The sequence below is a fragment of the Pelodiscus sinensis genome, chromosome 14 (assembly GCF_052426305.1).
Source record: "Pelodiscus sinensis isolate ZL-2025 chromosome 14, ASM5242630v1, whole genome shotgun sequence".
Lineage (NCBI taxonomy): Eukaryota > Metazoa > Chordata > Testudines > Trionychidae > Pelodiscus > Pelodiscus sinensis.
The window spans coordinates 41,634,364-41,660,683 of record NC_143065.1 but is presented as its reverse complement, the minus strand read 5'-3'; the positions used below and the strand labels follow the sequence as shown (position 1 = coordinate 41,660,683).

The following is a 26,320-nucleotide window of genomic DNA, read 5'->3' as shown; positions in this document are numbered from 1 at the left end:
GTGGCTGAAATCCTTATCACCATCCCAGACCAGTATTCATTTTACATATCCCAGCCCCACCTTAGAGCCCACAGCCCTGTGTGACGGACCAGGCCGTGTCTGGACACAGCTGAGGGCGTCCGCTCAGGGCGAATTGCTCAACTTCACGGCTCCTTACAGTCCCCAGACTGGTGACCTCTCCAAACAAGCCACAAACCAGTCCCACAGCGCTTCACCTGCCTGCCTGAAGCCTCACGAGCAAAACCCCTCTGACACCCCAGCAATATCCATGCCCCAGATGACCCCGGGCCTCATACACCGGTGGGGGGGGGGGAGGGTCTTAGAACCCAATTCCACCTACCCCGAACAAGTTCTGTCCGGTTCCAAGAAACCAGCCACAGATCCCTGGTCAATTTACCACCTGGACCTTACCCACAAATCACGCTGAGCCAATCCTTTAGCATCTAACCTCTAAAGGTTTATTATTACAATAAAGAAAACATGAGAGTAAGGTTGTTAAAGGATAGTACATTACATGCATCGAATCTCCCAGTTCTCGATGCAGGCTCTAGCAGAGATGTTACAGCTGCTGGCTTAAAAGTCCTTGTTGCGCATCTTAGGATCAGGATGGGTCCACAGTTCTTTCCGGCTCTTTGATCCCTGCATTGCTGCCTCTGGGATGAAGTGCTGAGCTGAGAACAAAAAATGGAGTCCACCACCTGGCCTCTTTATACATCCTTCCTTCCTGGTCTCTTCTTGGCTGCAGCAGGTCACCTGGCCAGTGGCCTATCCCTGTGTTCCCTGTTGGCAGCCCTCAGTCTTTAGGTGTGTCCTTGGCCCATTGAGTGCCACTGTCCCACAGGGCCTCGCTAATTAGCATATCCATAGGCCGGGCTCTGCCCAATGCTCAACCACATGCAGGGAAATATTCAGTATCCATACAAAGTACATGCTTATAATTTCACACAGTCATTATACAATCACATGAACAGCGTACACAGGATTAGCAGACAGTAAGCTTCTATTCAACACCTCACATAGCCCCCTTTTATACCATTTTTGGGGCCAACACCCCCCATGGGTGCAGCAGTGATCTGGCTGCTCCCCTCAAAATCTAGTAACGCGACACCCTGGTCAAAGCGCTCCCTCCCTCCCACACCCAATCCCTGCCTTAACCCTCATTCTGGCCTCGTCATTTTTGGCCACACTGTGGAGCCTAGGGGTCCCCACAAAATCTAATGATTCCTGGTCTCCCAGAAGATTTAATATGGCTCTGTCTATACCGTGAATTTGCTATACCTTAATTCTGGGGGAAGAACCTTATCACTAGCCATTAATCCAAATGTTGTTAACTTTAAAAAGTCAGACAGCCGAGGGGGGCAGGATAGGTTTGAGAGATCTTGAGAAATGCATAGTTCAGTGTTTGATGCAAAACTCCTCTTCTGTTAGTGCCCAAGCTGTGGGTGGTAGCAGGATTAAAGCTTTCTATGGCATCCCTGATGCAGTCTTAATGAGCAAAGTATAATGGAAATAATACACAGTGGTTATCAATGCCTTTCCCACGCTTTATTCTCTCTAAAATGTTGTGCGAGTTCTGTATTTTCCCCCTTTTGATGGGGACTGTTGCTCACGGCTGACTTTGCCTTTCTTCTGATTAGCTTTGCTCATACTTAATTTTTAACTTCCTTTATATGGCTGTAAATCCCCAGCACTGCTTGTGGACAACAGATGATTGAGTACCAACTAATGCATTAATGTACAATCAAGCACAACAGATGATACAAAGGCAGCCTTGTTGATTATGCTGTCCAAAGACATGAGGCAGGAAGTAGAAAGACACAGTACAGGGCATTTACTTCCCCAGTGAGCTGCTTTGATCTTAAAAAAATCTTTGTATATTTGTCTTTATAAGTCATCTGGAGGCTTCTCTGATGGCTACGTTGCTGTTGACTTGCTCTGTACTCACTGTATCCTTCATGAACGCTTCCTTGTTCAGAAAGCTAAGCAAAGCCTTAGTGGGAACAACTGGAAAAGATTGGGTGACTCACACGTGCTGTTAGTTCAGTCTTGTTTGAATCAGTGTTTTAAGCTGAAGTTCGGGAGAAAGTCAGCTCTCCAATCAAACAGAGCTGGTTTTTTATCTGTTCCCTGGTGTCAGCTTCCCACCATTTGTAATTTGGCCCTTTTCTAGCTCGTGGGAGGTGAGCTAAATTTGCGAGGCGCAAAACGTTGGCACTGATCGTGATTTGCTCTGCAGTAAAAGGAGCTTGTGCTGCATTTGGGGACCTAAAACCGAACTTTTGTGCCACACTTTTTATCCAAGAACTCAAAAGTGTCTTATGAAGGAAGGGCCCTGTTTTATAGGTAGGGGAAATGGAGGCATGCAAAGGTCAAGTAACTGGCCCAAGTTTATACAGCAAGTCAGTGTCATAGGCTAAATGATCTGTCACGAGCAGCCATTCTTCCAAGGAAGTCCAATTTTTTTTTTATAGTGAATAGCTGCAGCGCTCAGATCCCCTGAAGCCGAAGCTGCTGCTAACTTAAGTGACTTAATACGAATATAATTCATTAATAGTTTTGCCGTACAGTCCTCAGCTTGCTCTATTGCTGCTTATGATTTATTGGTTCCTTAAGAAAGGCACCCAAGTGCCATGAAAGGCTGTGCTACTGCAGTGTGCTGCTTTAGAGCATCCTCTTTCCAACACTCCATAGCGATCCCGCCGCACACGCTGGGCTAACAGCCCTGTGCTACCTTAATTCCTTCTCCTTTGTTTGTTCTTCCTTGCCTGGATAGAATGGCTTCAAAGCATGGCCCGTCCCTGCTCATTAGTGTGGCTGTAAATCTTGCATGAAGCTGTCATAAGCACGGTCAGTTTTAGAGATGAGACACCTGTGGAGGTGCTGGGCCGAATCCCTCTTGCGTCTCCCCTCCCCTCCCCTCTCCCGCGAGGCTGCAGACTCAGAGGGCTGACAGCCAGCACTTTTGTGGGGCGGGAACAGCCCCTGCCTGCTGCATGAGGGCTCCTCCAGCCCAGCCGTGGCAGGTGGGGTGGGTGCTCTGTCCCAGCAGGCTGGAATGCCCCCCCCCCCACCTGTCCCCATGTAATCAGTTAACCAGTGTAACGTAACCTTTAACCATTTAACTAATGAAATACGATTTTCCATCCCTGCTGCAAACCAGTACTTGACAAACTCAGATGTGCTGTCTGCTTCCTCTTTCTTTTTGAACAAGAGTTTGCCTGGTTGAGACAGAGGGAGAGTGAACACCTAAGCATCAATGCAGAGAGAGCTCTTAGCATCCTGGCTTCAGTGGCTTTTTAACCTCCTGTCCCGAAGCTGCCTCTCTCCCTTGCCTGCCCTGCCTTATTTAATAGGAAAGATGGGGCTGTTTCTGGGATGCTCTGGAGTCGAAAGCCCAGTGTGAGGGATCGATGCAGTTGATTAGTAGTGATTAATGAGGGAGTGTTGATTGTTGACTGTACTCATTAGCATTACAAACGGCCAGGCAGTTGGCAGGGAAATAGAACTCTTCCAACAGCACAGCCTATTTAGATTCTGTTTGTTGCATTGTATGCGGGTTGCGTAGTCGTCTTTAGCCATAACATGAATTAGATAGCTTGACACACAACTTCTGATGCAGAATTGCGTGTTGCATGCCACCATTACTGCAAAAATGCATGGGGTGTTCTCGCTCCCAAAGACACAAGGGCTAAACTGTGGTAAATTAGGAGACACACTTTTGGCTTCAGTGGAGTATTCTGGATTCACTGTGTGCAGGGCCATGAAACGAAAGGGGAAAGTGTGTGTGTGTGTGTAACCACCACAAGGTAGATTTGAACCTGGGGCCTCTGACATGGAGTATAGGAGCCTCTACCCTCTGAGCTAAAAGCCAGCTGGCTCCTAGTCCATGCTATAGAGGTCTCTTGGTCTTAGCTGTTGCTGTGGTCTAGATACCACTTGCATTTGCTCAGTAACCACACTAGGGATGTGGGTAACATGTGCGCATGTGTATAATAGTAAATCTGGATCAAGTTGTGAGACAAGGTGGGTGCAGTAGTATTTTTATTGGATCAACATCTGTTGGCCTAGGCACTGACTTCTCCTTTAGCTGGGGGTGTATGTGCTTGACTCTTCCTAACCCCAGCCCTGCCCTCACTCCACTCCTTCCTCCAAATTCCTACCCCTGCCCTGCCTCTTCCCACCTCTGCTCCACCTCTTTCCCCAAACTCCCACCCCCATCCTGCCTTTTCCCTGTCTCCTCCTTTTAACTACTTACGCTAGACAATCTGTTTTACCTTGTGCAGTCAGCCCAGCTAAACATAGGGTGGACCTCCCTGGTCTGGCAACCTTAGGATCGGAGTGGTCCCGAGCACGGGAGTTTGATGGACCAGGGGAAGTCAGACCTTTGGGGTTCCCCTCCTTGCCCACCAGTTCCAGCTAGCGCACACTCCCTAGCCTGCCTGACCAGTGTTGGATGCCTGTCCCTGGTGGGGCTCTGCTCCAGCTGTAGGCCCCCCCAACTGGTCCCTATTCTCAACCACTGACCCTATGGGCTCCTAGCCTATTGACGGGTCTCCTCTCCTGGCTGAAAAAGAACTGTGTAAGCTTGAAACTGTGTCTCTCTCACCAGTCCAATAAAAGATATTCCCTCACCCACCTTGTGTCTTTAATATCCAGGGTCTGACACGGCTACAATCGCCCTGCGTGAACAATTTGTGTTCATGATTATTCTCATTTTATTTTCAACATGCACATGGCATCTGCGATGTAGCAGGCACTGTGCAAATAGCAGGTCTGTGGGTAAATTCGCTGATGGCAATACACAAAACTCAACCCCTTCCCTTTCATCATGTCACGCAAGAAGAAGAATGCCCACTTCCAAAGAAAACCCCTTTCTTTTAGCATGACATAACCCCTTTCTTAGCTGGAAGCGTAGTGCCGCCAGTTGAATTGCATGCTGTTTAATCTGCATTAGAAGCAGCACTATTTAGCCTTTGGCTGTGTTGAGGAGAGTAGGAACTGGTGAACAAAACCAAACAAAAGTATATGAATGTCTTTCTAGCACAGATAGCTATTAATGGACTGCAACTCCGGCCAAGCGTTTACTCAACAGTGCAGCAGTTTTTTATAGACCAACAGAGGGCTTTTTGCTCTTTGTGGCATCAGGCTTTCCTTCTTATAAACAAGGAGGGGTGGGAGGAAGCTTGTGTTCACTTGATGAGAAACTTAAACTGACTTTCCACCCAAGAGAAACTGTTGCCCCTACAGTAGGTTTTGAAGTTAAGCCTTCATAGCTCTAAAGGAGTGGCCAAATGGGCTCTTGTAGAAGAGTCTAATAAAATGATGACATTTGCTGAGGTTTTTGTGAAATTGGCTTTCTCTTCTTTTTATCATGGGTAAAGAATTTGCCTGTTCAGGTAGAGGAGCATTTTCAGTAACCAGTGACGAAGAACTTCAGATGTAAGTCTCAGAGGGGTGGCTGTGTTAGTCCGTATCTGCCAAAACAATGAGGAGTCTTATGGCCCCTTCGAAGCCATCAGATTTATGTGGGCATTAGAGATGTCAAGACACATGTAATTTGTGAATCATATAGTCGACAAATTTTGTCGACTACACAAATAATTGGTAAGGGTTAGCACTACAAGCACTCAGCTTATGTTCAAATAAATCTTAGTCCTAGAGCCCGGGTCTACACTAGGGAGATGTTCTGAAATAACTCCCCTTATTTCAAAATAATACGCAGAGAGTCCACACTATCAAGCCCGTTATTTCGAAATAAGGGGCTGGTTATTTCCAAATAAGTCCTCCTTTCCATGAGGAATAGTGCTAATTTTGAAATAGTTATTTTGAAATAGCAGCACTGTAGACGCTCCGCTGCTGTTGTTTCAAAATAACTACTCCCCAGAGTCATTCAAAGTAATTACTGCCCAGGACTTCCTGGGGCTCTCAGTCTAGGTAGTGCATCCACATTAAGGGAGTCTGCCTTGGACTAATTTTGAGGCTTCCCTGTAGAGTGGGCATGCTAGTTTGAAATAGTTATTTTGGGAATTATTATTTTTAAATAAGTTATTTGGAAATAATTTCTTAGTGTAAACATGCCCAGAGAGGCCAATGGACTCCCTGTTGCTTTTTCAGACATAAGGAGATTTAAAAAAGCAGTGTGTGTGTGTGGATAAAGCACAACTCTGGGAGTCGGAAGCTCTTGGCTCTCCTGTGGACTGTCTTCTACCAGGTGTTTGCATAAATAGACTTACCGGGCATAAATGGATTTACCTCCCACGTTGAGACTCTAGATGCTACTGCAGTGAATAATAGCTTTATCATCCTTGTCCTAAATTATCCCACAGACTTTAGCAACTAAAACGCGACCCGGAAAGTGAATATGGCTAAAGGTGGTAGAACCATTTGTATAATGGGAGGTGCTGAGAGCCATTGACCCAGACAGTGAACTCTGTGTATGGGAGAAAGGGCTTCAAGACAGTGGGGGTGGCAAAATGCCAGCACCTGTGCATGTGGCTTGGATAATTGATTTGTTTGGAAGTCAGCCCCCTTCCCAGATGTTCTCAGTGTAGAAGAATGGAGCTGCTGCTTGTCTGATCTAATGCTCACATCGCATTAGTATCACAATTCCCACAAATCAGGAAGAGAATCGCCCCTTCCAGTACCTGGGTCAATGCTTGTCTCCCATCTAGGGCCCTCCCAGAGCTAAAGGGAAAGGGATGCAGGATGTCAGAGGAATGAGAAAAGGTGACTCAGGATTGTCTTTTCCTCTCAAAGGGCCTTATTTTCAAAACTGAGAAATTAAACCAAAAAAATGTTTATGCAACATTAAGGTGAAAAATGTAGGAACAAGTCAGAAAAATGTCTACGTTTGTCGAGGTGGCAGTGACTCACTCACAGACACATACTTCAACTGCTTAAGCATTACCAGTTAGGCGTTTAGGTGGATACAGTCCTTTGGTAGACAGTATGAGCTAAGGAAGGGAATCTCCGCAAAGGGAGACAGCATGGGTCCACACAGTGAAATTCTCAGAAAAATTCCTCCGCTGCAGCAGAGAACAGTTGGCCCATTTTTTTGCTATTTTTTTTGGGTGCGGGGAGGAGGGGGATTCTGAAAAAGCAGATGTAGAGTAAATTTTTCAAAACCGCCTAAGTGACTCGGAAACTTGAGTCTCATTTTCAGAAGTGACGTTGTCACTTAGGAGACTACATGACTTACCTCCTGTGTCCTAGACTAGGACAAAGAAAACAGTAACACTCTGTGAGTTTTTGAAATAGGGGTAGCAGGAAATATTGTCAGAAACATCTAGAGAAGTAGCAAGCCACTGAAACGCAAAAGCTGCAAATGTGGGTAATAGGTATGTAAAGGGTTTACCAGTTATCTGCGCCTTACTGGCGTGCATACTGGGGTAAGTAATTAACCAGCACTTGGCCTGGCCAGAGCAGCCCCTGCCCTTGCAACGCAGTGTGGTGCGTGGGCCCAGCCTGGTTGGGGCAGCCCAGGCAGGGGGATGTTCCATCCCAGCCGGGCCCACCATGCTGTGCTGGGGGCAGAGGGGGGGGGGGGGGCTGTGCAGCCCAGATGGGCCCTCAGCAGTGCGGGCGGGATTGGTTAACCGGTTAAACATAACTGTAGGAGAAAGAAAGAGCCTAAAGCATTGGCCTGGTGCTTGAACCAAAGTAAGCAAGAGTTATATTGTGAGTAATAGGGATGTTAAGGACTAGTCGGCTATCCAATAAGCAAATGCTTATCGGATAGTCGAGTCGACTAGTCGATTCCCCCCCTCCTTTTCTCCCACTTGGGCCGCGTGGAGCCCGGAGTCAGCTGGGGAGTACCCAACTGACCCCGGATTCCATGAATATGCTGCATGGAGCCCGGGGTCAGCTTGGGCTCTTGTACGTTTCAAAGGAGGAATGCGGAAGTGCCTGTCGACTAGTCGATGGAATTTCCATCGACTACTCAACTAGTAAATTACTCGTTATTTAACATCCTAAATGAGTAACAGACAGGCCTTGTCAAAAGCAGATGTTTGCTTGCAAATCAGTGTCTCCTGGCACTAGAACTGCTAAAAGCACGTGAAGTATGTGAATACATTTCATTAGGACAGCACAGGGACACCCAGCTGAGTACATGATAGAATAGTTTGAAACCACAAGAGTGAAAGCAGAACAACAGGTAGTGAACACTTTGGAGGAAAATATAAGGGGAGACACCAGACGTGTCAATAATGAGTAAGATGATATGTGCAGTGTGTATTACAGATTGTTTGTAAATACTGGGGTACCTTACTTAACTTTTTGGCTGGCCTAGGGGCCGATAGTGAAATTTATACTATTGACGGAGCCATGTTTGTTGTCCTGGGTACAAATATGTAGGGGCTTGGAGGCTATTTGTCTACCGACAACTATTAATGTACTTTGTTTGACAATAAACCTAGTTTGTATTTTATTTGAGTTTGTGGTTTTGGGAGGCTTTTGTGAAGTCCATTGTGCTAGCTACCTGCACAGCGCTGTCACGATATACTGAGGGAGCATGTGAAAATGAACGCAGCCAAATATTTACCATCACTGACAAAGCAGGAGACCTGTCAGGACGTCACACCAGTGAATTCTGAATTTACTGTATCTCTGTCCTGACCTACTACATTGGTGACCCCGACCGCTGATCTGCTAAGTTACACGAGTTGTCCGCTGTAGGAATCTTGATCTAACATGGCAGAAAACCACGAGTGAGGGAACCCCCTGAAAATCCCCACAGAGTTTGATAAAGCCAGAACCCACTGGATTGCCAGTAAAGGGGATCCATTTAAATGTAAAAAAGAAAGTGGGGAAACATGGAATGGTATTTATAAAGCAATGGTAAGAAACTGAAGCTCCGAAGAACAGTAATAAAAGTAAAAGTTTAACGGGTTAACTTTCTAAAAGGGATTTTACAGTGGATAGTGATGGCTGGCTATAGATGTCACCTGTGTACACTAGCCTAGACATGGAGGCAGTGGTATGGGGGTTTGTCTGCACCCGTGCACAAGATGGTTTGTGGCTCAGGTGTCTCTTGGACTGTGTGCCTGCATAGGGGTGGAAGAGAAACGCTCTGCAAAGGCTACAGAGGCTTCGGTCCAGTCAAGCAGGACTACGGGTGTTCAAGGCCCATGTCTGTTTAGGTGCAAAGGGGATGGACATGGCGCTGACCCTTCCCCAGACAGGCCAGCTAGCAAACCCCAAGGGGAGGGGGAATAATTTGCTGGTGTGGATTAGCAGCAAATTACTCCCCCCTCTGCCCCGGTGTTTACCAGCCTGCACAGTTCCCTGCCTACACTGTGAGTTCCCCAACCAAGCAGACTGCTTCCCAAGGCCTGCTTTGCCGTCTCCTCAGAGTGCATGTGCCCACAGCTAAGCCACCACGGGGCCCTTTCTGTGCGAGCATGTTTATTCTTAAGATAAAAACATGATGGAGGAAACATTCAAGCAAACAGAAAGCCCTGCACACGTGATGATCAACTCACCGGAGATCATCCTGACTTCAACCAGGGCTCTGGCAAGAGAACTGTCCTTCAGACGCCATCCTGGGGTTTTGGGTGGTCACTGGCGCGGGACAGCTGTGAGCTGGAATCGGGGAGTTGTTCTTTTATCCTGCCTGGGCCTTTGAAAGGCAGAGACCATGAACAGATAATCAGCTAGACAATGGTTCCATCCTCAGGAGTTGGTGATTGGGATTCACAACCTGCAGGAATTTCCCAGGTTTGTCTGGCACATTGTGTCAGATAGCCCTTCGACGCTCATAACACGTCCTCTTTTTTATATTGGGCATATCCTCCCTCCTCCCCAAGTTCCCTGCAAACCCGCAATGATGCATCACATTGCATTTGTAATGTAGTTGACTCCAAAGATGCTTTCACTTAACCCAGCAAGATTTAACTTAATTTCAGAGAGGTTTGTCCAGGATATCGGAGGAAATTGCTCTGTTACACAGGCCTCTCTCACTGAGTTTATGGCAAAGCCTCAGTCTAGCCCTTTGTAAATAAATCAGGCTCTGATCCTGCTAACGCTTTGCAAGATTGGGGTCTAAAGCTCTGCTAAGTTATTAGTCTCAGCATGAAAAAAATACCCTTACAAAATGTGTAAGTTTAAAAAAAAAAGTCCAGTATTGACTGAAAATGTTTAAGATGACAAGCACACACTGAATCCATAGCTATGTCAGAGTCTGAAAGGAGGAATCCAATTCTCCTTCACAAACACACACTATGTTGACTAAAGTCAACAGGGTTTTGTTTTAGTAACAGGTGGGTTTGGGTCCAACCGCCCCCCAAGCATTGCAAGTGAATGACATTTAATCCTTGGGGGCATTAGACCTTGTCTGAAACAGTTCTATAAGAACTTATAATAAATTAATTAAAGTGGACATTTTTAAGCCAATCGATTTTGATGTAATTAGGGTGTGGGTGTTTGTTACGCCACAGGAGGAACAATGAATCTTAAGCAGGGGTTTGTTTTATTTAAATCAGACACCAATATCTTAAAATAAATTCTGCATGCGGCATAGAGATAGGCTCTGTGATTTGCTTTCGAATGGGAAGAAGTTCTCCCAGGACTCTCCTTCTTGTTTCCCTTCCAACTTTCCATCTTGTTTACGCTCTTCAGGATTGAGAACTGTAAGTAGCTCCCCGCTGACATTAACAGAGCACTGGTTAAAGAAGAGTGGTAGAAAGTGGTGTATATATGGTTGTGACAATATTCTTCCACTATTTGATCTGAGGAAGTGGGTCTGGCCCATGAAAGCTCATCACCTATTAAACTATCTTGTTAGTCTTTAAAGTGCTACACAGTTCTGTTTTTTGGTTAAAGACGAGCACTCTGAAAATGAGCCTCTTTCTCCCCAGTACAATGAGAACTCTGAACCCTGGTGTCTAGTATTCCTGGGACATACCCATTTTCAACCAAGTAACCCTTCGGCTTGTTAGCTTTGGTGTGGAATGGCAAAAAGCTTCTTGAGTGACTGAAACATCATGGCGGTGAATTGCTGGGGGATGTTGGAGAGCGGGGCCAACCTGTGTTGTGGGGGTGTCGCCGAGATTTGGGGGGGTCATCGGGCCCTGCACCCACATCGCAGCCAGGCGTGACTTTGAGCCAGCAGGTAGAACAGAGGGTTTATTAGTTCACAAGGACACTGCCTAGAACAGACTTGAGCAGTCTGTATAATCCATCTTGGGGAGAGGGCCGGCCCAGTATTCTGGGCCCTCTCCCTGTATCCTAAACCAGCTGAGACTACCTCACACACTCAGTAACTGGCCCCAGCCTTCAGGCAGCCCCCGCCCCCTTTGCCCAGCTTATTGTCAGGGGAATGTGACGAAAAGCAAATCGTGTCCTGGTACGCACGGCTACTGCCCTCCCTGTTCTGAAACAGCACCCTTGTTCCTGGGCTAAAGGTGCCACCTGGTTGCAACGGAAAGCATCAGCCATTGCATACGTGCTGGGCCGGGGCAGCCTCCTTTTGTGAGAGTCACACCCGAAATTCCCATCCCCATCTAGGTATGGGTGCAGTGCCCAGGGAAACTGAGGCACGTGCATGGGGTTACCGCAGGACACTAGAAATCGCATGCAACCGACCAGAGCAAATCCAACCCCCACTTCGTCACAGGTGGTTATTGCAGACTCAGGCTTGCGATACCTTGTCATCAGAGAGGGGCATGAGCACATGCATCTTTCCTCCTGCCCCCCTCCTCCCAGCTGGGAATGGGGCAGTGAGAACTGATCGCTGATTCAGCTTCAGAATCTAGCCCTGGAGAGGGACTGGCACAGGGCACAGCTTCAGAGGAGTGAATGTCTCTCATTTCTTGCACCCTGCATCCCACCTCCGCTTCCCTTCTTGGAGCGAGTGATTAGGCGGGGAATGGTTCCCCTAGGGGTCTCTGACTCCGTTCTGCATGCCTGGCAATGTGGGATTCCTGTTTGACAGGGGAGGGTAAAATACGGCTGAATCTGGCCTGCCAAGCCACCAGATCTGACCCACAGCTCAGCAGGAGCCTCAGACAGGCTCCCTGCCTGCCTTGCCCTGCATGGCACAGAAAAACCAGCTGCGGGGCCATAGGTGCTTCTGTGACCACTGCAAGCCCGGAGAGGGGAGGCTTTGCACACTGACCCCGCCCCCAGCAAATCTTGCAGCTCCCATTGGCCAGTTTCTGTCCCTCCCATCAGGGTCACAGCCTTCAGAGAAGCACACGTGGCCCCTGCAGTTAGCTGTTCTAAGCGGGATGGGGATGGGACAGGCAGGGAGTCTGGCTGAGGAACCTGATGGGCTGCTGGCCTGGAGTCACCCAGGTAAGCATCTCCTGGCCAGAGCCTGCCTCTGGCATCCCATCCCAGCCCCTCCATCCTTCCCAACCCTCTGCCCCCCTCCAGCACAGCTACCCACAAAACCCAAACCCTCTGCACCCCTGCTCCTGTACCCAGTCCTTGCACCCCAATCCCCTGCCCCAGATCACAGCCCCCTTCTGTCCTAGGTCACCACCCAATCCCCTGCAACCCTGTCCCTTGCCTTGGGGGCACGACTGGAGCTCCGCCACAGGGGTGTTGTTAGGTTAACGATTCTTCAGTAATGAATCCTCAGCTTTCTTCTGTACAATTTACTGGAGCGTGGGTGGGTCAGCAACCATCCAGCTGGTTTGCTCAAATGGCAGTTGGCCACATTTGCTGAGAGACCAATACAGGGAGTAAGTCATAGTTAACAGCAAATTCTGCTGACACAGGTACACAGTCTGAAAACATCTGAAAGGCCGGCATGATGATGATGTTTTTTAAAACAGGGGAAAAAAGATCCGTCAGGACGTCCTACTGTTGAATTAAACTGGGCACTCCTGGGCCTGTGCTAGCTGAAATGAAATCTTCTTGAACGATAAGAAACGTTTTTCAAATGCTATTTAAAAATCCACTGTCATGTCATATTAAGTCGATATTTAAGATTATTATTTCAGTGGCTAACAAGTTGCAGCAGAGCATACGTACTGGGTGGTGAATAATCAAACTTTTCAGGCCCAGCAGCTTGTTTTGCTACCGTCTACGAAGGCAAAGAAAAGCAAGTGGACAATGCCTTCAGAATGATACATTTCCTGAACGGAGACACGTGCTGCACACACTCAGGGCTATTGAATAGTGGACACGCGGCGACCTAATTCCACTAATCAACCATCAATGGAAGTCGTGCTGTGAGAGCCATTCAGGCATGCCGATACCTTGAAAGAGAACGTAGACAAGAAAGAGAGCAAATTAAATAGAGGAGGGATTTATTTTAGGTGGCGACATTTTAGTGCAAAACTTCAGGAAATGGAAAGGCTTTCCATACGCTGATTTTTATATATGTGTGTGTGCGTGCGGTGGTGGGAGTCTGTATCTTTTCCTGGAACTTTTGAGTCATTCCCCCCCACTCCCAGGCTTACTATAGGAGGTTAAAAACAGTGCATTCCAGGCAGTGATTTATGCACAGATGGGATTGTAATTTTGTCCCATTTTACAGGCCCGATGAAGTTCTCAAATACTTTGGCGGGGTCCTTTATCTGAAAGTGACTGTGTGAGTCCTGTTCCATGATAGTACTCTTAGGAGCTGGCATTTAGGGTATGGCTAGACTACTTTTTTTTTTTTCGAAAGGAGATATTCAAATTCAGAACTAATTTGCATATCTTCTGATCGCTTTTTCAAAAGCGGGTTTTTCGAAAGTGAAAGTAGTCTGGATGCATTTTTTGGGGGGGAAAAAAACCCTTTTTCCAAAAGAACCGGTAAACCTCCTTTTTTTTTTTTAGGAAGAGCGTTTTTTTTTCTAAAGGGTTTTTTTTCTGGGGATAAAAAAACTCCGTGTCCAGACTACTTTCACTTTCGAAAAAGCGATTGGAAGAAGATATGCAAATTAGTGCCAAATTTTGCATATCTCCTTTCGAAAAAAATGTAGTCTAGCCATACCCTTAGAAACCCAGATGGACTATATGGCAAATGGCCAACGCTATTGTGCTATGGCTCGTGTGGTCAGTCAGGGCTGCCCCGGCCCCTATTCTTGTGCTCCGCACATTCCATGGAGGGGGAGAGACGGGGAGCAGGGGAGGGATCCAGGTTTGCCCCCTACTCTAGTCCCAGGCCACTCGGCTTAACGGGCTTCTTACCCGCTCTCTCCCTAGACAGGGCTTCTCTCGGCCCTCTGTTCTGGGGGCATCCCTCAGCTCTCCTTTCCCTGTTTCCTTTCCCTACACCACCAGCACTCCCAGCTATCTCCGAGACACCACTGACTTTCTGAGAAAACGACAATGCATTGGAGATCTTCCAGAAAACACCATCCTAGCCACCATGGACGTAGAGGCTCTCGACACCAACATCCCACACGTAGATGGAATATAAGCTGTCAGGAACAGTATCCCTGACGAGGCCACGGCACAGCTGGTGGCTGAGCTCTGTGACTTTATCCTCACACACAACTATTTCAGATTTGGGGACAATTTATACTTCCAAACCAGTGGCACTGCTATGGGCACCCGCATGGCCCCGCAATATGCCAGCATGTTTATGGCCGACCTGGAACAACACTTCCTCAGCTCTGGTCCGCTAGCGCCCCTTTTCTATTTACGCTACATTGATGATATCTTCATCATCTGGACTCACGGGAAGGAGGCTCTGGAAGAAATTCACCGTGATTTCAACAATTTCCACCCCACCATCAACCTCAGCTTGGACCAGTCTACACAAGAGATCCACTTCCTGGACACTACAGTGCAAATAAGCGATGGTCACCTAAACACCATCCTATACTGAAAACCTATGGACCGCTATGCCTATCTACATGCCTCCAGCTTCCATCCCGGACACACCACACGATCCATCATTTAAAGCCAAGCACTAAGGTACAACTGCATTTGCTCCAACCCTTCAGACAGAGACAAACACCTACAAGATCTACACCCTGAGGTGTGAAACTACGATACTTCCTCAAGTGGGTGAGGAAACAGATCAACAGAGCCAGGCGTATACCCAGAAGCCTCATGCTACAAGACAGGCCCAACCAAGAAAATAACAGAACACCACTGGTCATCACCTACAGTCTCCAGCTAAAACCTCTCCAACGCATCATCAGCGATCTACAGCCCATCCTGGACAATGATCCCTCACTCTCACAGACCTTGGGAGGTAGGCCAGTCCTCGCCCCCAGACAACCCACCAACCTGAAGCAAATTCTCACCAGCAACTATACACCACACCACAGTAACTCCCACTCTGGAACTAATGCCTGCAATAACCTCGGTGCCATCTCTGCCCACATATCTACACCAGTGACACCACCACAGGACCCTAACCACATCAGCCACACCATCACAGGTTCATTCACCTGCACATCTACCAAAGTAATATACGCCATCATGTGCCAGCAATGTCCCTCTGCCATGTACATCAGTCAAACTGGACAGTCCCTACGTAAAAGAATAAACGGACACAAATCAGATACCAGGAATGGCAATACACAAAAAGCTGTAGGAGAACACTTCAATCTCCCTGGACACACAATAGCAGATTTAAAAGTAGCCATCCTGCAACAAAAAAACTTCAAGAACAGACTTCAAAGAGAAACTGCAGAGCTACTATTCATCTGCAAATTTGATGCTATCAGTTTAGGATTGAACAAAGACTGCGAATGGCTAGCCAACTACAAAAGCAGTTTCTCCTCTTGGTGTTCACACCTCCACATCAGTTGCTAAAAGTGGGCCTCATCTGCCCTGACTGAAATGACCTCCTTTTCTCTAGCCTTACTCTTGATTGGAACTCTTTTCTTATGCCTGTATACTTGCCTCTGGAATTTCCACTACATGCATCTGACGAAGTGGGTCTTTGCCCACGAAAGCTTATGCTCCAATAAATCTGTTAGTCTATAAGGGTATGTCTACACTAGCCCCCTAGTTCGAACTAAGGGTACGTCTAGACTACATGCCTCTGGCGACAGAGGCATATAGATTAGGCTACCAGGCATAGGAAAATGAAGCGGCAATTTCAATAATCGCCGCTTCATTTAAATTTACATGGCTGCTGCGCTGAGCCGACAAACAGCTGATCCTCCGTGGCTGCGGAGCCGGTAAATAAACTGGAGTGGCCAGTTAGCAGGTTACTCAGAGGGGATCAGCAGACCACTTTGAGAAACACTGGTCTACAGTGAATAAGGCTCTGATCCTCCCGGGACACTTATACCTCCCATCAATCACACTCCTGCTGGCCTCGCGGTCTCACTAATAGCACAGAGCTTACAATAAGAAAAGGATCCTGGATTATTATGGAGAACGTGCGCATTGTGATAGCGCTATGTGATATCACTTGTGCAAAAGTTGAGATTCCTGAGTCATGGCAGCTGCCCTTGGGCGATGACCGTTTGAACTCTGAATAAAACAGCCATGGATGTGGCATTTGGTTTGCGGCTGAGCTTACAGGAGAGCCTGGGTAACAAGGTTGTCAGAGCTGCTTCTGCAGCTCAGCAGACATTTACCTCAGACTCCTCTGTGTTGTGGGAGTGCTAGCTCCTGGGAATTGTGGCCCCAGGGTGAGATGAAAGAAAAGCCTTTCCACACCTGTGTAGATCTCTGTTGGATTAGTCTGGTTCTGACGCGGTCATATTAGGAGTTTATTTAAACAATACGGAATCCATCTTTGGACAGATGGCTTAATGAACGTACACATCCTCTCTCTGCCAAGGAAATACGGGTATGAGATGAGAAAACCTGCCATTTCTTTTCTTAAACCGGATCACCTGCTAACAAGAGAGCTCCACTCTCCCAAATCAGTGTTTAAACTTTTATTACAAACTGCTGCTGCTTTTATTTGGAGCAGTCTGCCACTTCTTGTCTGCCCAAGTCCTCTGCTGCTGCTCATTCCCATCCTGCTTCTGAAAACCCACTTCTTCTGGGACGCATCCACAGTTTGCTATTTGCTTTTCTGCTGTCGTTCTGCGTTTGTAGATCTTCTATTTCCACTGCGAGCTTCTTGAGATTGGGAATTGTGTCTCTTCACATGTTGCTGGAAAGGGACCTGCTTGTTCATGGCACCTTATAAATACAAAACATGGCACGTTGGGACATGGGAGAATTCGTTGGACCAGGGGAGGTCCCCTGCCGCCGGCTCCCAAATCCAGTGGGTATCCTGCCTCCCCCCCCCCCCCACCTCGCCGGGCTGCTCGCCCAGCTGTTGTTGGCTTCTTGGGCGGCCCGGCTGTGGCCCCGCGTTCTTGGGGGCTGCGGTGGGGTTCTGGCCTCACATTCCTGGAAGCTGCCAGTCCTGTAGCTTCCAGCCCCAGCTAGCCCTCCTGCTCCTGGTCGAAGTGCTAGTTTTTGGAGGTGCAACCTGTATTATTAAAGGATGATATTCCTGGTTGCAGTTAATTATGAAGTTTCTTTCACATCCAGCTATGACATGTGTCAGGAGCATAGGCTGGAACACCCATTTCTGAAGTGGGAAGTTAAAGAGGGACTCCTGATTATGATCACACACAATTCCAGTTAGGGTAGGTGTTGTCTTGTGTTGAATCACAGGCGGATGATGCTGTGAATTATATAGTCCTGGAGGTAACCATTGTGTCTATAATTAAGTGAAATCTTAAAATAAACAAACAACAACAAAAAAACCCAAAACCCAAACTGGTGATGAAAACTGAAAAAAAGTCTGAACGTTCAGGGTATTGGAGAAAAAAACGAGCAAGCCAAGATTGTGAGCAGATTGCAAAAGGCGTGAACTGTGCTAAAAGATTAAAAAGAACTCCTAAGCAAAAGGAAGAATGTCAAGTTAACAGTCTAGAGCAAAGCCCCTCTTGGAACAAAGTTGTATAGTGAATATTTAATAAACCAAAGCTCCATGTTCAGCTCCCTGGAATATTTTGGAACACTGGGCTGAACCTTTTTACAGGACTAGAAGCCCAGTTTTGCATTCCTTTCACCAACTAAAAGACTCTAGTTTCTCCAACGAGGACATTTGTCCATGTAATGAGGGCCGGTTCAGGTTCCAAATTGCCACTCAAGGGCATTTGATGATATGCAGCCTAATGTGGCAGGATTTCTCTGAGTCTGCTTAAAAACCAAATTTTTGCAAACTCCGGAGAAGAGAATGACAGGATCCCACCACTGTGCAATCATTTAGTGATCAGATAATGATTTTCTTCTGTGCCTTAATGACATTTCTTGACTCAGGAGAACCTAGACATGTTTGTCAAATGTTGCTGATACACCCACTTATGTCTTCCAATGCTGATCAAAGAGAACCGTCTTACTTATATGCCCTCTTATTGTTATGTGAGCAAAGGCATTAAGTAAGGATTGTCTTCATGCGAAATCACGTGTGTGACAATTCCTTGTCACTTCAGCAAAATGAATTAGGAGATAATACACATTAAATGCAGGCAGATCAATATATGAAACTTTTGTGTCGATACATCCACATTGAGGGAGGATGATGTAGAAAATCCACATATATGCAGTGACTATTCTTTCAGAAATAATCTCATTGTTGTGGGGGGCGGGTTTTGAAAAATTTTCAGTTTAGTGTGGGAAAATATTATTGGATATTACATATAATGATAGGTATAGAGGAATTCTAGACTCTTGCCAAAAGCACGTAACTCAACTTTTTTTTTTAATACAGCAACATAATTGATAGGTTTATAATGCTTTTTTAAATCATGTATGTGCCCCTAGAAAGAAATGAACCTTATCACTTCAGAAAGCGTGTTCTTTTACACATGCCATATACATGCACCAGTGTATTGTACCATGCTTAAAAGTGTCCCACCATGCATCACTACATTGGAGCCATTCAGTCAGCTTGACTAGAATATCTTCATACAATATGCCCTAGAGTTTAGTTTTCCAAATAAACTCTGTGTGTCAATTGATGTCCAGGGAGGATCAATAGAATGGAAATTGCTTGCAGTTTCCCCTAAAGTGTTGCAATGGATTACTGCTCTCAGATTTTCACTCTATAGCCTTTCCTCTGCGAGAGAGGGCATGCATTCATTTCAAGCACCCACAGTTTTAGGGAACAGCGAAGTAAAATCTACAGACTGCTCAGAGATCAGACCTTTCCTTCTCTTTTTCTGTGCCCAATCCTGTGAGGTGCTGAGCTGCTTCATCTGCCAAGGAAGCTAATGGAATCTCAGCACCTCACTAGAGGCGCTCAGGACTTTACAGAATTGGGCCTTTACTTCTCAATGGCTGTGTACAGGGAATTATGAACAGAACAATTTTATTATGAGTTACACATGTCTGTGAGTGTGGGTGCACTTGTACCTGCCCCCTTTGATTATGGGGCTGTGAAGTAAATCAGTGCAGCCTGTAAGCGACTCTTGTTGCCAATACCCCCTAAGGGTGTTCTAGCTACTCCTATTACCTGGTAGCTGGGAGAGGTTGGTGTAAGATGCCTCTACACCACTGGAAGATTCCCCTTTGGGGGATGGGATTCTTCAGTGGCTCATCTGGTGTCTTTAAACTGTGAGAAGGGAAGAAAGCTGCCTTGTCACATGTAAGAAGTAGGCCTATAACGTGCATGGGTATTTGTGTGGTTTACTCAACCCTTACTCATGTGTAACTCCCATCGAAGTCAATGATTGCCAACTATTGCACAAGTCAGATGTGGACGAAGGAGTTGACAGAAGGTTGTGTTGCTGAAGAGCATACAGTAGCACGCCAGTTTTGGAGTGATGTCTCCTTTCTGCGTAAAGTTATTTGCCGCAGCATTAATGGGAGTTACTCGTTTGCATTGAGGGGAGATTAGACTTCATAGATTGGTGTATTCTCTTTCCAGTTTTCCCTTCCCTGGGTTATATTGCCTATGCCATACCGTGTTTTTGTATGTGATTGACACCCACATAAATTCAGTCAAACAGCATATGACCGTGCTTAGGAAAATACTGGTACGTTGATTAGAGAGGCAGTTTCTATTCGAAAACAAATAGATTGCACTTTCAAGGTTGAGTCACTCAATATATACAAACGATGCAAAGGAGGGGACTGCCTTTAGTGCTAGCAAATTACATGCATTTTGAGACCGGCGACTCCAGCGTTCACTAGCTAAGCCCCATTGAAACATAACCATAAGCCTTTAGTTACTACTGTACCCAATCAGCAGGGCAGCCCGCTCTCACCTTTTCCCAGTGTATTTAGTCTGTAATTATTGCCACGCTTTGAGTGCGTGGAAATTTTGCCTGAGTTGAGGATGGAATGAAAATTAAAAAAGGCCCCTCAGATCTACCCTGGAGATTTGTGTCCATTCATCGAGGGTGTTGTTAGCTCACCCCTCACTGTGGGATCTGATTCCTAGGGTCTTTGATTTACCTATTTCAGTGACTTACACAGTGGAAGATTTTGGGCTCTCACCTACTTCTGTGCTACTGTCGTCCCCATCTCTCTCTGATTCTCGATACGTTTGTGCTGCTCGTTTTCAGTCACTAGGATGCTCTTGGGGAGTAACGTATACTTATTACCCATAATCCCCCCAGATGGGCCATCTCTCTCTTGCTCCCCAGAATAGTTTCTTTCCACTGCAGCGTGAGAGTCCCATTATTGTCCTTTGCATGGGTCTCCGTGGCGACAGTCCCCACCTATTACAGGTTTGACCTTGCTGGTCCAGCACCCTTGGGACCTGACTGGTCCCAAACGAAGGGATTTGCCGGACCAGAGAAGGTCCCTCCTCAACTAGCCTGTGCTGGCACCGGGTTAAGGCTCCCCCCTGCTCCTGCTGCTGCCACAGCCCCCCAGGGCTCTCTGGATGCTGCCAGCCCCATAGCTACTGGGGCAGAGCTCTGCAGCCACTTGGATCAGGGGTGGGGCTGTGCAGCCAGGGCTGGGACTGGAGCTCCACGCCCAGGGACAGAGCTCCGTGGTCACTGCTGGGACCAGAACTCCCCACCGTGCCGCCCGTTGCCTGCCCCCCCCACACACTGGGTGGCCAGTGCCCCCTAACACGCTCCTGCCCTGCTGCCAGACCTCCCTTTTCCTGGGCTCTGTAATCCAGGGACCTCCGTGGTCCATGCCGGACCATGGATATTGCCCAACCAGAGAGCCCCGGTTAAGGGAGGCACGACCTGTGGAAGTCCTAGCACTGGGGTGAAGCAAAACAAGAACCAGGTGTAAAGCTGGAATTCCATCTGCCTGCTACAAGTTCAGATTTGTACGGCATTTCCCTAGCGTCGGCCTGTGTTTGCATCTTCCCCGTAGTTCCACCGTCTGTGGATGTTTGCTTCTGCCATTGCATGGTACCCCAGCATTTAGTAAAGAAGCCTGAATTTGGCTGGGGTCCAGTGTTCTGGCGGTAACATTTTGTGCTGCCAGATATTAGTCCGAGTCTCATGGGGAACCTAGTTTCCCCAGGGTTGGGGTGTTCAGACCTATCAAAGGAGAGGCGCTTCCCAGCTTCAGGAGGGAGCTTGGCGTGTGGCTGTTTGGCACAATAGGCAGACCTAACTTCTTTTCCATCCCGTTTTTGCTTTCCCGTTTTTTTTTTTAGTGCAGTCAAAGTGCATGCTGTCACGATGTCTTTTCTGTATACATGGAAAAAGCGTGATCAGATAATGAAGCAGTCTGTGTCATGGAGATGTAATAAAAATCTTTAGGAAATTAATTAGTGCTCCTGTACAATAGCTGCTTTTAAGCCACAACATTTTAGCCTTTTAAAATTAGGTTCTTTTTTTAAATAGCAAAAGCAATTAGTCTCCTCTGACTGATTGTTTGCCAATTTTTTATTTTTTAATTTAAAGCATGTGCGTCGTGCATGCAAACAAGGGGAAAAAATAGGAAAAAAATGCAAAAGCGATTGCTCTTTGCTAGGAAAGCATCATATCCTATAACTGTTTCTCTGTGCGCCAATTTTTTTTCTTGTCTCCCACCGCCTGGAAGTGAAACTTGGAAATTTTGCTTCTGTTGCAGCTACAGCTATGAGTGGATGGACTTCTTAGCATCCCACTACTAGCTACTGAGTTCCCAAAGGCTGCCTGACTTCCTCCATGGGAAATCACATAATTCCTTCCTTCCTCCTGGGCTGGTTCTGGAATCTTACAAACTCCTGTCTGGGTATGAACTCAAGAGCCACATTATGTCCCTGGCACTGTAACAGCTAACTAGCTTAGAGCGAGTGTCTGTCTGTCTCTGAGTCAGGCTGTCTGTGAGTCCGTTTGTTCAAGATCTCCTCCTTAAACTGTAAGAGCTAGGACCACCAAATTCGGTAGGCAGCTTCCTCTTCCCCTAACTTAAAGTGAGGTCGGGGTTGGGTTGTGCCTAGAAAACAAGACATGGCCTATCCTCCGTGCCCCAAATCCGGAACCTGCCTCTGCAGGCCCAAAGGGGGCCAACAGGAGAAGGGGGCACCCCCTGGAGCTCCCCCTCCAGGCAGCCTGCAGCTGTGGGGGACATGGCTGCTGGAAGGGGGACAGCACACAAAGCCTTGTCCCCCCAACAGCCTGCAGATCATGGGGGGCCACTAGAAGAGCCCCACCGGGAGGGGGGAAGCCCCCGGAGCCCGGCCTTTCAGGGAAGCAGCTGCAGGTGCAGGGCTGACCCCTTCCCAAACAAGCTGGAAGCTGGGGCCGGTGTGCAAACCCCCAGTAGGGTTGCCAGATGGTTTCAGAAAAAATACCGACCCCTCCCCCCCCCAACCCTCTGCCAGGAAAAGGTAGGACCCCCTGAGAGTTCTTAAGGAAAAAACCCAAACAAAAACCACCATGGCCCCTTTAAAAACCGCGTGGTGAGGCTTTTTGGCCCTAATAGGCTGCCGGCGGCCGCCTGCCATCTTGCGTCCCTGTGCCGGGCCGAACAGCTCCCCGGTAAGCACTAGGGTTGCCAGACAGCTTTCATATTGAGCTGGACAGCCCAGGATTTTCGCCTCCTGGCTGGGAAAAAATCAGAAAGTACCGGACATTTTAGGTGTCTGGTATTTTCTTAATTTTTTTTTACTGGATGGGAGGCAAAAATAATGGACTGTCCAGTTCAATACTGGTCACTGGGCAACCCTAACCCCCAATCCACACCTGACAAGCATGCAGACCAGATCCCCCCCCTGCAGGAGGAGCTTCCCTTTGGGAATACCAGCTCCAGCCTCTTGGGAGGAGCTGCTGGCCAGGGAGCACTTCAGTTAAAGACGGCGGCAACGCTGAGTACATCTGCTAGTTTCCAAAAAAATGTAACCGGAGAGCTCAGAGGTGGTAGCAGCAGCAGTAAACCCACTGGGCCTTCTGCCCAGAATTGCGCTTCTGCACTCAGCGAAGGACTGCGCACAGACCTGACTGTAAGCATTTGAACCGGAGTCCTCCTTGGCCTCCATGGGTCTAGCAGTATGCTTAAAGTTAGGTATGTGCGCTTGCTGAATTGGGGCATGAATGGCTGACTCGGAGGGTCAGACTCTTTTTTTTAACAAGGGTTGTAGAGATACAAATAAATAACCCTGCTCCCTTTCTGCCTGTAGAAGCAATAATAGAGAGTGTAGCCAGACCCTGTCCATGGCTCGGTATTATACTGGCACTTGTGGGCTTGAACAGAACCGATGATCATTTCTCTCCAGAGAGGTTGGACAGGCACATGGAGCAGAGCCATATCCGCTATCAGCTAAGGGCATGTCTGCTCCCCGACTAGCTAGTCAGCATGCTACCCAGGGGATTCATTGCTTCCTTTCAGTGCGTACCCCAGAGCATGGCCTCTGGCTGGCAGGACCCCTGGAGGAGAGAGAGCCGGGGGGAGGGAGGGAGGGTGTGTGTCTCTAACTCCCCTTTCCACACAGCAAGAAATGGCCGTTACTTTTTAAGACCCTGTGGTGGGAAGTGAGGAATTATTGACTAAGTGACAAAAGAGAAGAAGGATTACTATGCATATTAAACAGGGGAAGAATGACTGCCGAATGCCTGATGTAAAAGGAGAAACTGCGCAAAATTAAATACAGACTTTGACTGGAAAATAACTGTTGCCTATAATGTATATTGCAGAGTTGACATCTAGTAAATTGTCTACCGCTGACTGCCTGAGTTTAATTTTTCTTATGACTCCTGGTTGACATATTTACTTGTCTCCCTCTCACTTGGGCTATGTGGTGACTCTCCTCCTACAACGTCAAGTGTTTTGCCTTCATCTGTGTGTGTGTGTGTGTGTGTGTGTGTGTGTGTGTGTGTGTGTGTGTACTACAAAAATAGTAAAAAACCCAACCCAACAGTTTTCAAGAGAATTATCAATAATCTTGTGAGATTTGGGGTTTTCTTTCAGTCTGAAGGTTCTCTCATTCAGAACCCTCTTGAGCATTGCTGTCCTGCTTCATGACGTCTCAGACGGGTAGCCGTGTTAGTCTGCAATTTTAGTAATGAGTAGTCCTGTGGAACCTTAGAGACTAACATGGCCCTGCCATGAGGGTAGGGGACTGGAGTTGATGACCAGGTCCCTTCCAGTTCAATGAGCTAGGTAAATCACTATGTATTTTAAGGGGAAGGGATAGCTCAGTGGTTTGAGCATTGGCCTGCTAAACTCAGGGCTATGAACTCAATCCTTGAGGGGGCCTTTTAGGGATCTGCGGCAAATTTGTCAGGGATGGTACTTGGTCCTGCCGTGAGAGCAGGGCACTGGACTTGATGACCTTGCAATGTCCCTTCCAGATCTATGAGATAGGTGTATCTCCATATATTATGAAAAGGTATAGGGTTATGATGTCATTCAAACCACTTGGTTGAATTCTTGTTGTATTCTGTTCAGTGCTCTTGGATTTACAATGTTCACATTAAGCCAAAAAAAAGGGTGCGTTAATTTAAAGTATTATTAAAAGGTGATTTTGCTGTATATTAAAGGCCACATTCTAGCCTCTGATACAGACCTACAATTTTCACTGTAGTCAGCATGACTTAGGTATAGTTTGGTCATTGATTTATTAATAAGACCGGAAACCATTCTGGTAAGAACTGGACATGTATGATCTTTAGCTCAGCTTCTTGTAACTTCTAAACCCAGAACCATGGGAAGGCTTTTGAGGAGTATGCTCAGTTAGGTCTAGATGACTAGCTGATTGTTACTTTCAGTGCCCAGATGGTACTCAGCACTGTACATAACACACACAAAAAGACACAAACTCATTGACCAATCGCTAATTATGCTCATTACGCTTACTCTAGCAGCAAAGAAGGACCTTCAAGTGTACTACGTAAGTCCCCTTTGCTTTGGCAAAGAGGAATACAGTGGCCTTAGTGTCTGTGAGAATCAGACCCCGATACATGGAGAAAGGTCAGAAAAAAATGTACTGGAGATACAGAAGCTAGTAATAACTTAGCTTAAATTGATGTGTTTAAATTGAACTGCTCGTTGGATAGTACCCCTCTGGTCCTAACTGGTCCCAAACCACAGAATTAGGGGAACTCAATGCCAACTTCTCTGCTGCCTCCGGCTGTCGGGCTCCACTCTGGTGGCAGCAGAGGGGTCAGAATTGACAGAGAGGGGAGGGAGGGTGCTTGGGGGTGGGGAGGGAAGAAGCAGGGTACAGCCTCCCAGCTGCTAGTCATGGCCTCCAGCCATCAGAGGGCTGTGCTTTCGGCCCCCCGCCGCTGCTCCTTCCCCTCCCTCCCTGCGCTTGAGCGCTGCACTCTGGGAGGATGGGGGAGGAGTTGCTAAGTGCAGGGCCCAGCTTTTTCCCATGAGGACTCCATCCCAGGAGCACGCACGGGGATGCCGGACCACGGATGTTGCCGGACTACGGAGGTCCAGACATTAGAGGTCCCACCTGTAGTGAGATGGGTTAAGGTCTGCCCGGCTGGCTGAAGAAGTGCTTACAGGAGGGATGTGAACGAGGAGGTTGACAGCGCGGAAGGAGGCGAGTGGGAGAAGGAAATGAAGAGAGCCCTCAAGCTGGCCTCCGAAGGGGAGCAGAGGAGGCAAAGTAGAATGTGACAGCAAACAAGAGCTGTGATGTAGGTGGGAGAAGCAATTTGAAAGAGAATGAAGTGGCGGGCGGGGGCTGTTGGAGAGGCCTGGCCTTTGGTATTTCTGGCAACTTGCATCAGAGCTTGTCACTGCTACTTTTGTGACCTTATGGATCTTTGTGTTATCTATCTGTGAATGGTGAAGTCTCCTGTGTGTCATGTCATTAATAGGGGAGCTTCTTCAGCAGGAGTGCTTGACCTGTAATCAATGGCTGAGATTTGAGATGGTAAATTAAATAGCATTTGACTAGCACCTGAGATTGGGCACTGCATAAAGTGAGAACACCGGTGATGGCATCTTATGAATAACATAATAGCCAAGAACCAATGAACAAGTAGAAATACCCGGAATGGAAAACAACATGATGGTTAGTTCACCCACCACTTAACATTGGCACCACGACTAC

The 26,320-nt window shown here is 47.4% G+C and overlaps 1 protein-coding gene and 1 pseudogene across 1 annotated transcript in view; both read left to right on the top strand.

Annotated features, from left to right (window-relative positions):
• Positions 1–26,320, top strand: part of MEGF11 (multiple EGF like domains 11) — a 479,353-nt gene that overhangs the window by 42,954 nt on the left and 410,079 nt on the right. The gene's annotated exons all lie outside the window — the stretch shown is intronic.
• Positions 14,306–15,305, top strand: LOC149523614 (uncharacterized; annotated as a pseudogene).